We start from the raw sequence: 14,764 nt of genomic DNA on the forward strand, positions 1-14,764 counted from the left end.
TTGCTCCATACCATGCTGTATTTATACCCGTCCTGTGATGGAATCCCAACAGTCAACCCTTGCCACCTGATACAAGCAGCTGACAAAAAAAAAAGAAAAAAAGAAAACAAGGTCGACCCCAAAGAGCAGTTGGAACTGCTGCATGCAGAATCCAACGGCATACCCCAAACAAACTGCTTTTTACCACAACACACTGATCCTGTGTTCCTCAAATCCATCTGCAGGTTCACCTCATCCAGGTGGCTTCACTGTAACAGAGAGACTGTTAAACAAACAGAAGGCGAAAAGGCAGAGAAAAACAGCAGATCGTGCAAGGACTGATCAACAAGAAAGAAAACTGTGTGCAATTTAAGAGAGAATATTTCTGTATAGTTTGTCATATCTCAACTACGTATATCCATGTATTTCATTAAAAATGACTGTGACAGCGTCAAAGAATAAGTATATAGTGGAAAGAAAAAGTTATGTGATTTCAAATACCTTCTCACAACAAAACCGGAAAAACTTTGCTTCCATAATTATCAAAACCTTCTGTTGCTGCCAGGTTGTCAAGATATATCTCTGCCATCTTTGTACAAAACATTTCAATCGCTGTCATACTGGATGGAGAGCATCTGAGGGAAACCTGTTTGAAGCTGCAAAAATACTTTAAACTGTAGTGGAGGTTTCTGCAGGAGATCACAGATGATCTCTATATCATAAAAACTGAGATGTTATGCACAAAATTGGTAGTTTTGGCAGATTTGAATAACAGTGAAAGACACACTTTTCTGATTTTATGTGTTATTTTTTAAACCATGTAACATTTTCCCTCCTCTTCATTTGTATTGTTTTGTTTTCACCGTGTTCCATTTTTATTGAAATACGTTGAAGATTTTTGGGCTTGTTGATTGCACATTTGATAGCACTGTTGTCTTGCATCGAGAAGGCCCACTATTCAAATTGTGACCTTGGTTCTTTCTGAATGGAGTGCACATCTTCTTCTCGTGATTCTTAGGCTAATTGTCCTCTGAAAAACTCCCCTTAATTATGAGTTTGTGTATGAATGGTTGTTTATACTGTGTGATGGACTGGCAAACCGTCCAGCAGGATTTATTTGTCTCTCATCCACTGACCGCTGAGGATACAATGTTCTACTTTGTGTTTGCATTTTACATCAATTACCAATGCAGTACTTTAATATTTGTGGCTGTAATATCACAAAATGTGAAAGAGGCAAGAACACCTTTTGCAATAATTAAGCAAGAAAAACCTCAAATTACACATTAACTGACAGGTAAGACAGGAAGTTATCAAAATAAACAATTTAATAATTTCATCACAAAAATATCTTATTACAGTCATTCTACTGTTAAAAGGAAAAAAGAGGGTACAACAGTGACTCATTATGCAGAATAAAAAAATCTGATTGTTTATTTGACAGTTACTATTTTTTGCAAATTAGTTTTTCAGACTAAGCATGCAGTGAAGAAGCAAGACATTTAAGAAACCATCCGTGTATGTTCAATTTTTCATCAATGGCTCATAGTTGCATATTTTAATAATTACTTTGCATCCTGCATTTAGCTCCCAATTTGTAACAAGTTTAGATTATACAGTATCATTTGTTGTGGCATCCCAGCAGGTATGCAGAGTATTTGCCCAAGATCATTCTTGTTTCTAATTATCCAGGGGATTAATCTGATGTACTCGCCACAGGAGCCTGTTACTGTTGCTTTGGATTTGCCATCCAAGTCATTAGATACACAGTCAGTGGGCACCAAACAACAGTTGGGTCTTTCCCAGCCTTGTCAGCCTAACAGGGGAGCAGGATGAATCCTGGCAGGCCTTGCATCTTCCATTTGGTGCGTATGCCCGAATGTGACCTTCGACGGCAGAATCTGTTTTCATTTTTCTATTTCTTTCTTCCTTTTTTTTTTTGACAAGAGGATCTATTCCAGGAAGAAGTTTACAAGCACAGTCAGTGCTGTTTTCGAGGCACATCCAAATCCGTCACACTGAGCAGAGAGATCTAAGGTGTGCAAAGCATGATTCATTATCCAAGAACAAACAAATGATGGATTATAGCAAGATGCTCCAGACCTATTTATAGTTGATAGTTAGATTTATGATAGCCAAGTAGCCACATGATTTCAAGGTAAACGACACACCTAGCTCTGTGGCAGACAGAGACAAAGCTGCAGATGTCTGCCTGACAAACAAGCAGTGACCCCCAGAGACCCTTATCTCTCTGCGCCTGCTAATTGACTTGTTATTGATCAACTCAAAGGCAGTCTGATTTATGAGGAAGACGACTTGTGGAGACAACCATCTGGCATGGAGGGGAGTGTTATGAATGTGGGAAGCAAACCCCAGGGAGACCACAAGCTGCAGTTTAGGAGAACATAGACGAGTTTGAAATGTGCAACTGACGACTCACACTTGGAGTGTGTGCGTGAGTGTATGTGAGTCCTAGCATTTTTCACCTTGTATGGCACGTTTTTTCCAACATACACCATGATGTGAGGATCCACTGCTCCTCATGGCCCTAAAGCCTGGGGCCCATAAGAAGAAGTGCTGTTCGTCATACGGTTAAATTTAGGGCTAAGTTGGGAATTTAGTACATGTTAGGTTTAAGTTTAGGCTCTGTCAACAGAATAACTGTTAGCCATGTGCTAACAATTATGCTGTTAACCTTGATCCCTCACTTTGGTTTTGTATCTAGATCTCTTTAGATTGTGACTTTTTCTGCTTTTGTTTGTTCTGTTGCTTAGGTGGCTAACCTTTTTGTTTCTGTTATTCTTGATCTGTTCTTTGATTGGTTGCTTTAGATTATCATTATCTTTGTATTTGAATTAACCCTTGTGTGAATTTAATGCTTTTCCAACTAACTGAGATGGAGAAGGATACAGAGAGTTCAGTTTCTGTTTTTGTCAGCCTGTGCCAGTGTGTAGGTTATTATGATAAAGATAAAGATCAAATAAATATAAAGTAGTCCCACTAATCCATCCTTGAGAAACTTTGTAGTTGTTAGAGTCAGATATGTGTGTGTGTGTGCGTGTGTGTAAAACAAAGAGACAGAACAAATAGGACATGGGAGTGAGAGGGTGGTGAAAGACAAAGAAGAGGGATATGGTAGTGATCGTTTGTAAAGGAGTTCCACAGGATAACAGGCTTAGTTCAGAACAGAGAGCACAAGGGGGCTTAGGCTGATTGCAGGCTGTGACAAGGAAAGAGGGGAAAGAGATCAAGCCCTCCAGGCAGAACTGCGCAAGTCACAGATCCAAAAACGGTTCTCAGACAGCTCCTGTCGCTCCAGCAGCTTATGAAAATGTGTCAATAGCAGAAGCAGACAATGAACGAATTCCTTAGTTGTGCTGGTATCTCCCTTAGAATAAATAAAAATGTCAGCAATGTCTGGGTTTGAATAGGCCGACCAAAATTGCACAATGATATTTCAAAATGTCACAACGGATGTGGGAATTGCACTGATTACATCCAGGGTAAAGGGGGCATTTCACATTTGTATTTCCACTGTGTGCCAGGGCAATACATTGTGCATTTGCTATGCAATTTTCTTTTTTTTAAACTGCAGCTTCAAAGCATGTCCAGCTGCTTCTTTGGCTCCTCCCAGACAGTACTCTGTTAGTTGCCTCTCAATGTCCACATCCTCTATCCCTCATTCAGAGACATGATTTGGTAGATTAATGCCCATGGAGGTGGATTTCAACACGGACCTGTTCATCAAAGCTTCCTGCCAAAACAACCCCTCCACAATCCACCCCCAACTTTTCAAAGCCACAATTTCTCATCTCCCCATCTCTCCCTCACCCTGTCTCTCTTTTTTTTAAATTTGTCTCACATCTTTTCTTCTTCCAGTTTTTTAATAAACGTGGTTTTGATTTCATCAATGAGGTGTTTAATTAAAATTCCCTCCTTCTGCACTGAAGGGTTTTTGTGAGTAACCCTGAATGAAGTAGCTGTAATTGTTGTTGAGATAGATGGGGGTAGGGTGGGAGGGGGATAGCACTGCTTGTGCAAATAATTTCCAGCACAAGCTACTTTTTTTCCTTTCTGCTTAATATCTTTCATGGCCAGCAACCCATATATTCATTCTATTGGATATCCTATTGCAGGGATAGTAATAGTTCATTATCTGTCCTGCATTAAAACAATTCCCCCCAGGGCTGTGCAGTTATTTTGGTTTTGGGCCAGTTCTCTTCATCTCTGGTGAGTTACATAATCTGAAGATTATGTAAAGTGGATGCTCAAAGCATCCACTTTGAGCATCTTCTGCTCAAATAGAAAAAAAAAATAATATTCTTTTTAACATTTACTGGATAGCTTTCAGATGTCATTGACATGCAGAGACTGCAGGAAGAACACTCTCACTGGCTGCTTTATTGGGTATATGCATTCAGATGTGTAAAACAAACAGTGACTCAGCCCTAGACAGTGGAGAAAACTTGTTAAAGTTCAAACAAGACATCAGAATAGGGAAGAAATTAGATTGACACTTTGAACATGGCCTGGTTGTTGCTGCAAGAGTGGTTTGCTAAGAATATTTCATAAACGCATCTGTTGGGATTTTCAAGCACAGCCATGGCTCAGATTTACATAGAACTGTCTGGAAATGAGAAAATATGAGGCATAAAAGCACTTCTAAAGGTAAAAGCGGGTTCAACCTGGTACTTTGAAGGTATATCTAAAAAAACGTTGCCAGCGATTGTACATCGCACAATAGCTTAACAGTCCAGCGCTCTAAAAAGTTAGATCGACATCTGAGCAGACAATCCAGATGGGTGCTGATCCACTCACAATAAACTGTAGAAATTAAAGCCCGAGCCTGATTCGGGAGCACTAGAGAAGAATCGGAGAATCAGGACCAGTGTATTTCATCAAAATAACAATGCTCTTTAATTCTGTGTTAATTAAATGTAGATTGTACTGATTGTAGAGCAGTCATGTTGATACCAGGGGTCCTCTGGTGACATGAAGATCGACTGTCTGAGAATGTCTCGTGTATAATCATGCATTAGTTCTATTTTCCACAAACTGTCTGGGTCTGGTTTACACAGAAGGTCTGTCAGCTGAAGGATTCCAGCTTGCAAACAACTACTTAAGATTTCAAACTCTCACAATCCCTAAAGAGAGAATTTCCTGGCAAATTGTTTAAACCATCATAAGTGGCTTGCATTCGCAAACTTTTTAAACAGATCATGTAATGGTTTCTAGGCTTTACGTCATTTCTATAATGTGCTTTGGAGCACTGTCCCTGCCTGTACCTCAGTCACAGAGTCTTTTCTTTTTACAATTAATGACATCATCATGTAACACTTGCATAGCATTGGTGCATGGGTCTGCAGTGCATAGGGTTAACATTGAAAGAGCCACTTCAGCACCTCTGAAGTGGCTCTTTGTGATCTCACTGAAATCATATGGCGCCCACTAGATTATTATTTTTGCAATAGTAATTATAAAGGCTAGTTTCATCAGTTTGTGTGTTCGGTTTTAATGCAATATGTGCACTAAAATCCACAATAGTAATCTTCTATAAAATAGGGTACGACGTTATGCTCACTTTACTTCAGGTTTGTATTTACATCAAAATATAATCTTCTTTTTTGCAGTTTGTACAGATGTGTTGTCTTATTAGTTTAATAAAGGGTCATCTAAGATGTGCCTGCTCTACATAAGTAAGTACAATTCAATTGTGAAGGAGCCCAGGTCACAAAGCTATTTGGTTACACTATAAGCTACCATTTTGGATCAATTAGATATTTTCTTAAGATTTTATTTTTTTTTTTATGAAACCAGTGAGCTTTATTCTGTGACACTAAAATCTGATTACCAATGTGAAAATGTAGTCTTTTCAAAATCTAGGAATGTAATTATTTTTATTGAAGTGTGTTGAAGCAGAGACAACCCTACAAGCAGCAAGACATCCCCCTAGAGATAGAGTTTGAGACCTCTGGCACAGGCTAGTCATTTAAAGTAATGTTGGATCTTTGAATCAGAAGGAAATTTCACTTTTTTTTTTCTTTAACTGGGCCTTATCTGAACCAGTTCTACCATGTCTCTGACAATCCAACAATGGTGATAGCAGAAGTTTCTTATTCAGAACTAATTTGGAGTTACTGGTTTAAAATCTAAGTCTTGACAGGGACTGAAGAAAAGGGCTGTTCAAGATGCTTTGAATAGGTAGTAGCACCTCATGGGATGTTTCTTTCATTTGGAGAGGGATTTTGGAGAGATAAATAATCATTGCAGCCAGAGTGTGATGGAGCAAAGCAATTATTAGCATGTTCCACCAGGAAGCCATTTTACAGCTTCAAAAAAAAACAAACACATTCTGTAGATGGAGATGATTATCGGAGCAAGTGTAAGAACAGAAATGTACTGCAATTGTTTATGACTTTGGAGTCCTACTTTGTTTCACAGTAGCCCTGTGAAACTGCATTTTAGCATGTAGTGTGTGAATTACATCACAATGACAAAGTGTTGATTGGTTGAGCCAAACTCAAGGGGAATGTGTTTGTACACTACTCCAGAACACAGAGATGCCTCAGAAATAACCCAGCTAACGTGTATTCCCTGTAGTTGGACGAGAGATTGACTAGCATTAAATATATAAAGATCACAATAAACAGACTCTCCACCTGCTCTGTGACAGCTTTGGGACCAGGTGAGTTTGAGGGTATTGATACAGTTTTGCATTCACTGCCCTGCCTGTACAAGCAAGTGTAACAGACTGTGCATAAGCAAATAAAAATTTAACTGAATGGGGAATAAGGGAAAGAGGCCATGGGGAAAGCGAGATGGCTGTCTCATAACACTGTTGATAAAAATCCTATTCCTCTGTTCATCCCCCTCTACCTTTACCAGCTTTGACTTTTGGTTCCTGAGGGAAGTGCATCATTCTAATTCATCCCTCATCTTTTGGTGGAAGACAGCAACCGGTAGTGTTTGTTTAGTCAGACGGAGTAACGTGTGGAATTTCCTTTGAGGTGAGGAGTAGGCTCTGCTCTATACAGTTGACAGCAGTAAGTGAGTGAATGATGCTGCCTCTCTTGCTCATTTGTTTACTATTTTTCTATAGGATTACCATGAAATCCAGCATAGAAACAGACACTGATTGTCTAGAATCTCATGAGCTCCTGTCAGGATTGATTTGCAGAACACATATGTAAAAAAAAAAAAAAAAAAAGAAGTATAGAAGTAAAAGGGTCTCTCTCTCTCTCTCTCTAGGCCTCAGTTTTTACACTAATGCCAACATGCTCGAGTTCAACTGCACTGTTGCATTCAAAGCAGTGCACTAACCCAGAAAGAAGCAGTTCGATCTGGGTTACTTTTCTTATTTCGTTTTTGGTAAAACAAGGACAACTCTTGGTTGATTTAGCACAAACAAGTTGAGGCATAGGTTTGAAACAGCATTAAAATGATCAAGCTGCAATGTTAAGGTTATCAGTAAATGTGTTTGAAAATATTAGCCAATTATCTACATTACTGTAAATGTGATATTAATATGATTGCATAAAAAAATATGGATTCTTTATGGAAGCTTTTAGATTGGAGTTTTGTGATTTTCCAATACGGCTGAAAAAAATCACCTCATAATGTTTTGAAAACTTACCAGAAAACATGAGTTGTTTCCATTAAGTGAATTTATTTTCAAACTTTTAATTTGCGCAATTTTATGGGGAACGTCAACGTAGCTATTGATGTAGTAGTTTATGCAAAAGGAGGCCCAATCAGTATTGGGCCTCCTTTTGCATTACGAGAATTACGAATTAAGAGAAATAATAGCTTGAAATGTTTCACTCTGTGTGTAATCAATCTAGACAACATAGAAGTTTCACTTTCTGAAATGAGTGACAAAAAATACTGAGTGTTCTCAAAGTAGTCTGAATTTTGCTTGCAAAATATACAGAAAAAGGCCCTGACCTGGATTTGAGCCCTCTACCTTGTTGCAAGTGAACTGTGCAAACGATTGCATATACTGTAATGTTTTGTTTTTGTTTTAGTTCTGCATTAGAATAGATGAACAAAAAAATAGAAAGTCAACCAAACAACCTAAAAAGATTAACAAACAACTGATTTTGAATAATAAATTTCCTGTGTATGTCTGTATATATAACACTGTGTAAAATACCACTTATGAATATCGGCTTTCTGACTAATTTTTTGGTAAGCGTATGAATATTGAACTTGCTACCACTAATGTGTGCTACCGACTAAGCAGGTACATGCAGATAACAATTTGAGAATGAAAACATAGGAGAGATAAAAATAAAAAAAAAAACCCTTTGGTTCCATCATTGTCTGGAATCAATCTTAGTTAAAAAGAGTTTGACTGAAGCTTATTGTAATAAAATATATTGCCGTCCATCTAAATGCTACTTTCATGGAAGTGAAAAACTAAATTGTTCTCATTTACTGATTAAACAACCTCTCTTACACCAAAGTGTAACACATGTAAGTCCAGGACAATCTTAAAAATAACTGAATAAGCAACAAAAAAAGTAAAGGTCTCTAAAAACTGAGTATAAAAGACAAACTGCAAATAAAGCAAGTTATCACCAGTTTATCACACTCAACCAGTTTAAAGATATGTCTCGGAATTTTTTTTCTGCATTGTAATATCCACCAGTTTATAAACTGCATGGAAATAAAATTCAGACATTATCCACCGTCTTGATGCAAGAAAAAAAAAAGAAAAACTATCCATCCATCAGTTTTCTATACCTTTTTAACAAGTGAAGGGTCACAAGGCGCTGATCGTATCTCCAGAGGTTAATGTGAGAGGTGTGCCACACTGTGGACAGTCTGCCAGTGTATCACAGGTCAACAAAGAGACAAGCAAGACAAACCATTCTAACACATATTCAAATTTAAGGGCCATTGAGAATGGCCAAACTATTTAGTATGGATGTTTTGGGATGGTTGAAGGAGACCAGAGTGTTCAGATAAATCTTATTCGTACACAGGGAGAGCACACAAACCCCACAAAGAATGGCTCTGGATAAAATGTGAACCCAAGACCTCCTTGCTTCAAGGTAACAGTGCAAGCAACAGCACCATTGTTGCATAAAACCAATAATTTTTTTGTTATAATTCAGTTTATCTGAACAAAAGAGGTGCAGCTGGACGATATCTGGCAGACCAGCATCACTATCCATTGTGTCAAACCACTGGCATGGGTGCAAGTTGTGGAAGCTTTTTTACTCCACGTGAGATGTGTAGCTAAAATAATTAAGCACGTCACTGTCTGTCTCTAAACTATGGCACAGACTCAGGAAGAATGATTTGGGGTTCTGCCTGTTGTCAACTCATTATCACAAATCTCCCTTTAGATTACTCCCTCATCTAGAATTCTTTTCCCATGATGGCTATATCAACGTCTGCATTTAATGATTTTTTTTTCTACTTCATCTTCTCCTTTCACCTTAATTTATTGCCGTTGTAAAAAGGTTTGTCACTCCCAAGTAGCGCTGAGCCCATTATCATAAACAGCCCAATAAGTAACTTCACACAACGTGTGCAAAGCAAGCACACTCAATATGCAAAGCAGAAAGGGGCCGTTAAAGAAAACTGGCGCCGGGTGATTATATTTGTAATTTAATTTCCTTGGTCACACATAGATAAGAGGAGGGAGAGGCTACAGTTGGCCAGAGATGAAAAAGACGGACGAGAATGTGGCTCTGTGCAGCTTCATTGTCTGGACTGAGAGGTCTGAGGAAGGTTCCTGCCTGGAAAATATGGTCAAACCAATTCATTGCTCGTGTTAATATTAAAGACGCAAATTTCTTTTTTTTTTTTTGGTAAAATTTTGATACTGTCTTTCGGCAGTAATTATAAGTTGTTTTCAAAGGAGTAACTAATATTCTGTGTGATCATTTTCAGCACCTAGCAAAAGTATTCATACCCCATAAGAGTTTGCACTTTGACTCATTGCAACAGCAAACCTCAATGTGTTTTATTTGGATTTTATGCGATAGGTCAACACGCACATTCTCATAATTGTAATGTAAAGAGACAAAAGGACATTTTTAGAAACAATTTTCCAGTAAAAGTCTGAAAAATGTGGATTGTATTCATGTTTAGACCATCTAAGAGGAACCCATGCCACTTGGAAATTCAATATGTTCTGCCACCTTTCAGGGTTCAGATTTGGAGGATTTCCCAATAATTTGTGTTTAAGTTTTGTGTTTAAGTATATAACAATCAGTCTTTAAGATCACATGCAATGCTTTACTAAAGAAGGGGAGAAATTTCCATCCAATAAATCGATGTGAAATGATCAAGACATTGTTTTTTTTTTTTCTAAACTCCGTCTAAACTCTTGTTCTGCTAAACATAATGCAATCAGTGAAGTGGTCTGTGTGGGATGTCAGTCGCAAAGAGCTGTGGCTCATTGCAGATTCTGCAGGCAAAAATAAAGCAAGTCCCTGCAAGAGAAATGACTAAAGGACAAAGGATGTACTCTCCTCACATCTCCATGCACTCCACCCTCTCCCTCTGTTTGCTTTTCTGAAATTGTAGGACAACAGACATCAAATTTTCTGACTTCTCCATTTTCAAAGAGTGTCCACTTATACTAATTATGGTGAAGCAGAGGTCAAATTCTTGATTTTCGAGCATAAAAGTGAGCAAGCGATGAATCGATGGAGGGAAGAAACAAGAGGCACAAAGTTCGTGGAAATGTGACACAGCACTAAGCGGCGCTGAACGAAGGGACATCATGACACTATTTTTTTTTTGTGACGACTAAAATCCCCTGTCACTCTTTGTTGTCTCCTCCTGTAATCTTTATGTCTAATTCTCCCCCTGCCGCTTCGTCTCTGAGCGTTTCTTTAGTATCTTCACTGTGAACCCAGCAGCAGTAACCTGCTGGCGAAAGTTACAAATGATCGACATAAATTATGTAAAGAGAAATAAAACTGCAAAAGAGCAAAGAGCGGGCTCTTTGTTTCATAATTCATTGTTCTCCAAGATCAAGCTAAATAAAACTTTTTGAGGGAGTGGCAGTCTTGATCATTCTTTATAAACTTCTTTAACATATGCAGAAGGATCTTAATTGCCCACCTTACAACTAAAAATATACATAGAGACACTTGTAGGCATGCAATTCATTTCATCACATTCAAGCAGCATCTTCCCATTTTAATCATTTTCCATTGGCAGTGGCAAAGCAGTGGATGTTACACTAGCACCACCAGCAGGTAGAGAAAAAAACAGCATGTTTTAGATGCTCTTTCCTCTTTCTCTCCCACTAAGAAGAACAGAGTTGTTAGCTTTGGAAAATCAGGTTAAGATTGTGTCAGTTCGATATCTGAGTATTTATCTTAGTGAACTTGTGCCAGCAAGATCTCTACGATGCCAGTGCAGCATAATTGGTAGGTTTTTGCCAGATGCTGTAGCTGATTTTTCTAACCACGCAGACAGCCAAGGTTTGACTTTAGGTGCAGATGTTTCTGCAGCAAATGTTTTTCAGCAATCGCTCTGTGTCTCTCTCAAGCTACCTGTCTTTCTATCTTTGTGTAACATCTTCCGTCATTCATCTTTCTCCTCTGTCTGAATCCCCTGGCTCTTTCTGTATCTCTTTCTTTCCATCTCCATATTGATTCAGCCGTGACTGAAGGCATTCTCAACCTTTTTCGCCCAGTTTCTTTCAGAAAGGTCAAAGAGCACCATTTGTGATGTTGGAAAAATGGATACGGAGGGGCAGGTGGGTTTTGTTTGCGAGTTGTCTGCGGCCATAAAACAAGGTGCACTTTCAAGAATGGCAATAGCACTTGGTGAGTGTAATAAAAGCAACTTGAGGAGAGGAAGCCAGTTTTAAAAGTGCTTTTACCTACTTAGGAAATATCTGCTTACATGTGCCCTTAATCTTGGACGTTAGATTTGAAGATGCTCCCTTTGAGTTCATGAAAGCGAAATCAAAACGCTTATTTTCACTCAGCCTACGTTCTCTGGGAATTCAGTGAATTTCAGATCTGAGGCTCCGTAGAACAGTTTTGCTCATGGATCGCCTTCCAATGCAACACGACCTTCAAGGACATTCCGCTCATTTACACAGCAATTAAGCACTACCCTATTGGTAAATTGAAAAAGAGACAAAAATCCTCTGTGGATTTAATAACAAACTCATTACCAGGGCCCAACAGGGCGGAACTGCCTTTTAATTAGAGCAACACCTGATTAACGCCCAATTAACAGCGCCAAAGCCACTTAATTCCCCCCACACTTTGGCAGGTTGAGAATGTAAATATAAACAGTCCAGCATCCGAGTGCTTCCTTTCCCTCCTGGGAAGGTGCGAGAGGAAAAGTAAATAATGAATCTGGATTCAATCCGTTGTCTGGTGTTCCAAATACTCTGCAGATCTCCAAAATGAATGCTGTGGATGCATGGGGTAAGTGTTTCGGGGAGGAAACAGATGTAGAGTTGGCAAAGAAAAAACAGTGCTTCACTAGGCATCCGAAATCTGGCAGAGTGATGGCCAATTGTGTGACTGAGCATCTTGTTCAGCCCCCCTCCCAAAAAAACATGAGCTCCTGTTTTGCCCTTAGGTTTAAGTTTTTGTTTTAAAGATTGATACCCATTTAAATGTTTAGTCTTTCTCTTTTGCAGGTCAACTGACTTTCACCTCAAGCAGACAAAGTTTTGTTAGATGAATACTACAGAAAGTGACAGAACAGATTCAGCACAGCTGTGTCAAAGAATTTGTTCTATGAGAGAGGATTAAAACCTAGCCAGCTGTCTGCCCCTCTGATACTTAGATTTATTAATCTCAGGATATTTCAACACTGAATTTGTAGTCCACTGACAATGAGACATACACGTATACATTTTTCAGTTAAGCTGAAACATAGAAAGGGTTATTTCCCCCTGTGCTATGCAACTTGAGTTCAAATCTCAAACAATATGGCATGAATTGAAATTACACAAGCACAAGTTTTCAAATGAGTATTTGAACGGTTAGCTAAGATAATCCAACGAGAGGAGTCAAATTATTACACTTGTCAGTGGTAGTGCTAAAGAAGAAGAATACAAAATACATTCTAAAAGTAAGACATCTGCATTGTTTTTAAGGAAGCAGGTAATCTATGTTTTTGTTTTGGCATGATGTTTGCATTTTCACCAGTATTCTGATGTACTTTCACAGAAAATACATTTACAACTTTGCAACTTTTTTGCGCCAGTTCCATTGTCCTAACTTGAAAATGATCCAATCTTTACCATGTTCTAAAAATATTAGTCTAACCTCAAGTGTACAAAAGCACAAATCAATAATTTCAGTGGGCAGGTTTACCTGAGGATATTTCTTCTGCTTTCATATGCAAACGTGTACAGTATTTTCTCTTAGAAAATAGTTCACCTTGTAAAAATTGCTAAAAAAACAAAAAACAAAAAAACTTTTATTAATTTTTAGGTCACTTGGACTATTTGTTTAGTCCTTTTGAGAATATCTACTGTGACACATGTCACATACATGTAAATACGTCAGAGTAAATCATTTCAGCGCTGTTAACCCCTTTTTACGACGAGTGCAACGCTGCTGAACAAAGTGAAACAACACTCATTTTTATTTTAACACATGAAGGTTTGTCTGCTCTGAAATCTTCTCACATCTGTGAAGATTTCTTGAAGTGCACTTGAGAAGCCACGAAATGCTTTGATGAAGCTCATTTTAATGGGGAATGCCTAGGGAAAGAAAAAAAAACCCAAGTTGCTGTTCCTCTGCTGCAGTGGAGAGGTCCGTGATAGTTAAAAGGCTTAGAAAATGCATATTACCGGCACCTCAGATCAGAGCCCATGTCAGAACCTGAGAAGAAGGCAAATCTCAACATCCACCCTTTGTAGGAGACTCAGAAGTTATACTTAAACTGCTAAAAAGACTCTTTTGAGAAGACAAGAACAGCTTGAGCCAAAAACAACAACAATCCCCTACAGAAACATAATCATTATTTGTTTTTGTTTTTGTTTGTTTTTCCCCTGCTGGTGTTTACAGTTGTTCTGTTGAATTCAAATGTTTATGTTGCAGATTATCATTTTAGAAAATAATTTTAAAAGCCATGGCTGAGATGGAGTTTTCAAATAAACCCATTGTCTAGTTAGATCCACCTTTTACTTTAGAACTGCCCTATAGCTCTTCAAGGGCATCGATTCAACAAGGCTCCAGAAACATTCCTCATCCCAACATCCCAATTCTTCATATTGACATAAAAGGATTGCAGTGCTGCTGCAAACTTGTCAACTGACCATCCAGCATGCAGAGCTTATGTTCTCATCCTGTTAGATTGGGATTTGATCCTTCTAGAAGGTATTAGGAGTTTTGTAATATTCTGTTGGAAGTAGCCAACAGAAGGCATGATATGGACACATATCAAATTAGTAAAAGAGGCTCCATTGTGTCCCGAGAAAATATACCTCAAGCTATTACTATCCATTTCCACAAGCTTACAATTTAAACATAAAAAGCATAGGTCAATACTTTTATTTATCTCAAATTTTGACCTTACCATCTGAATATCAAAGCTGTAATTGACCCTCATCAGACTAGGCAATTTTTGTCCAATTAGTCCAGTGAAGTTGAGGCCAGAATCACCCTCCCTCCCCCCCCCCCCGAACGGAGAGGAGCTCCATTGACCAACACTGACTTTTCCTGCTGTAGCGTATTAGCTTGATGTTTTGTACATTCAGAGATGGTATTCCACATACATTGGTTGTAATGAGTCTTCTCTCCTTTTTTTCCAAGGCGCTTTGTTCATTCTCCTGTGACCT

This window comes from Poecilia formosa, unplaced genomic scaffold (assembly GCF_000485575.1).
Source record: "Poecilia formosa unplaced genomic scaffold, Poecilia_formosa-5.1.2 Scaffold13, whole genome shotgun sequence".
NCBI classification, from domain to species: domain Eukaryota; kingdom Metazoa; phylum Chordata; class Actinopteri; order Cyprinodontiformes; family Poeciliidae; genus Poecilia; species Poecilia formosa.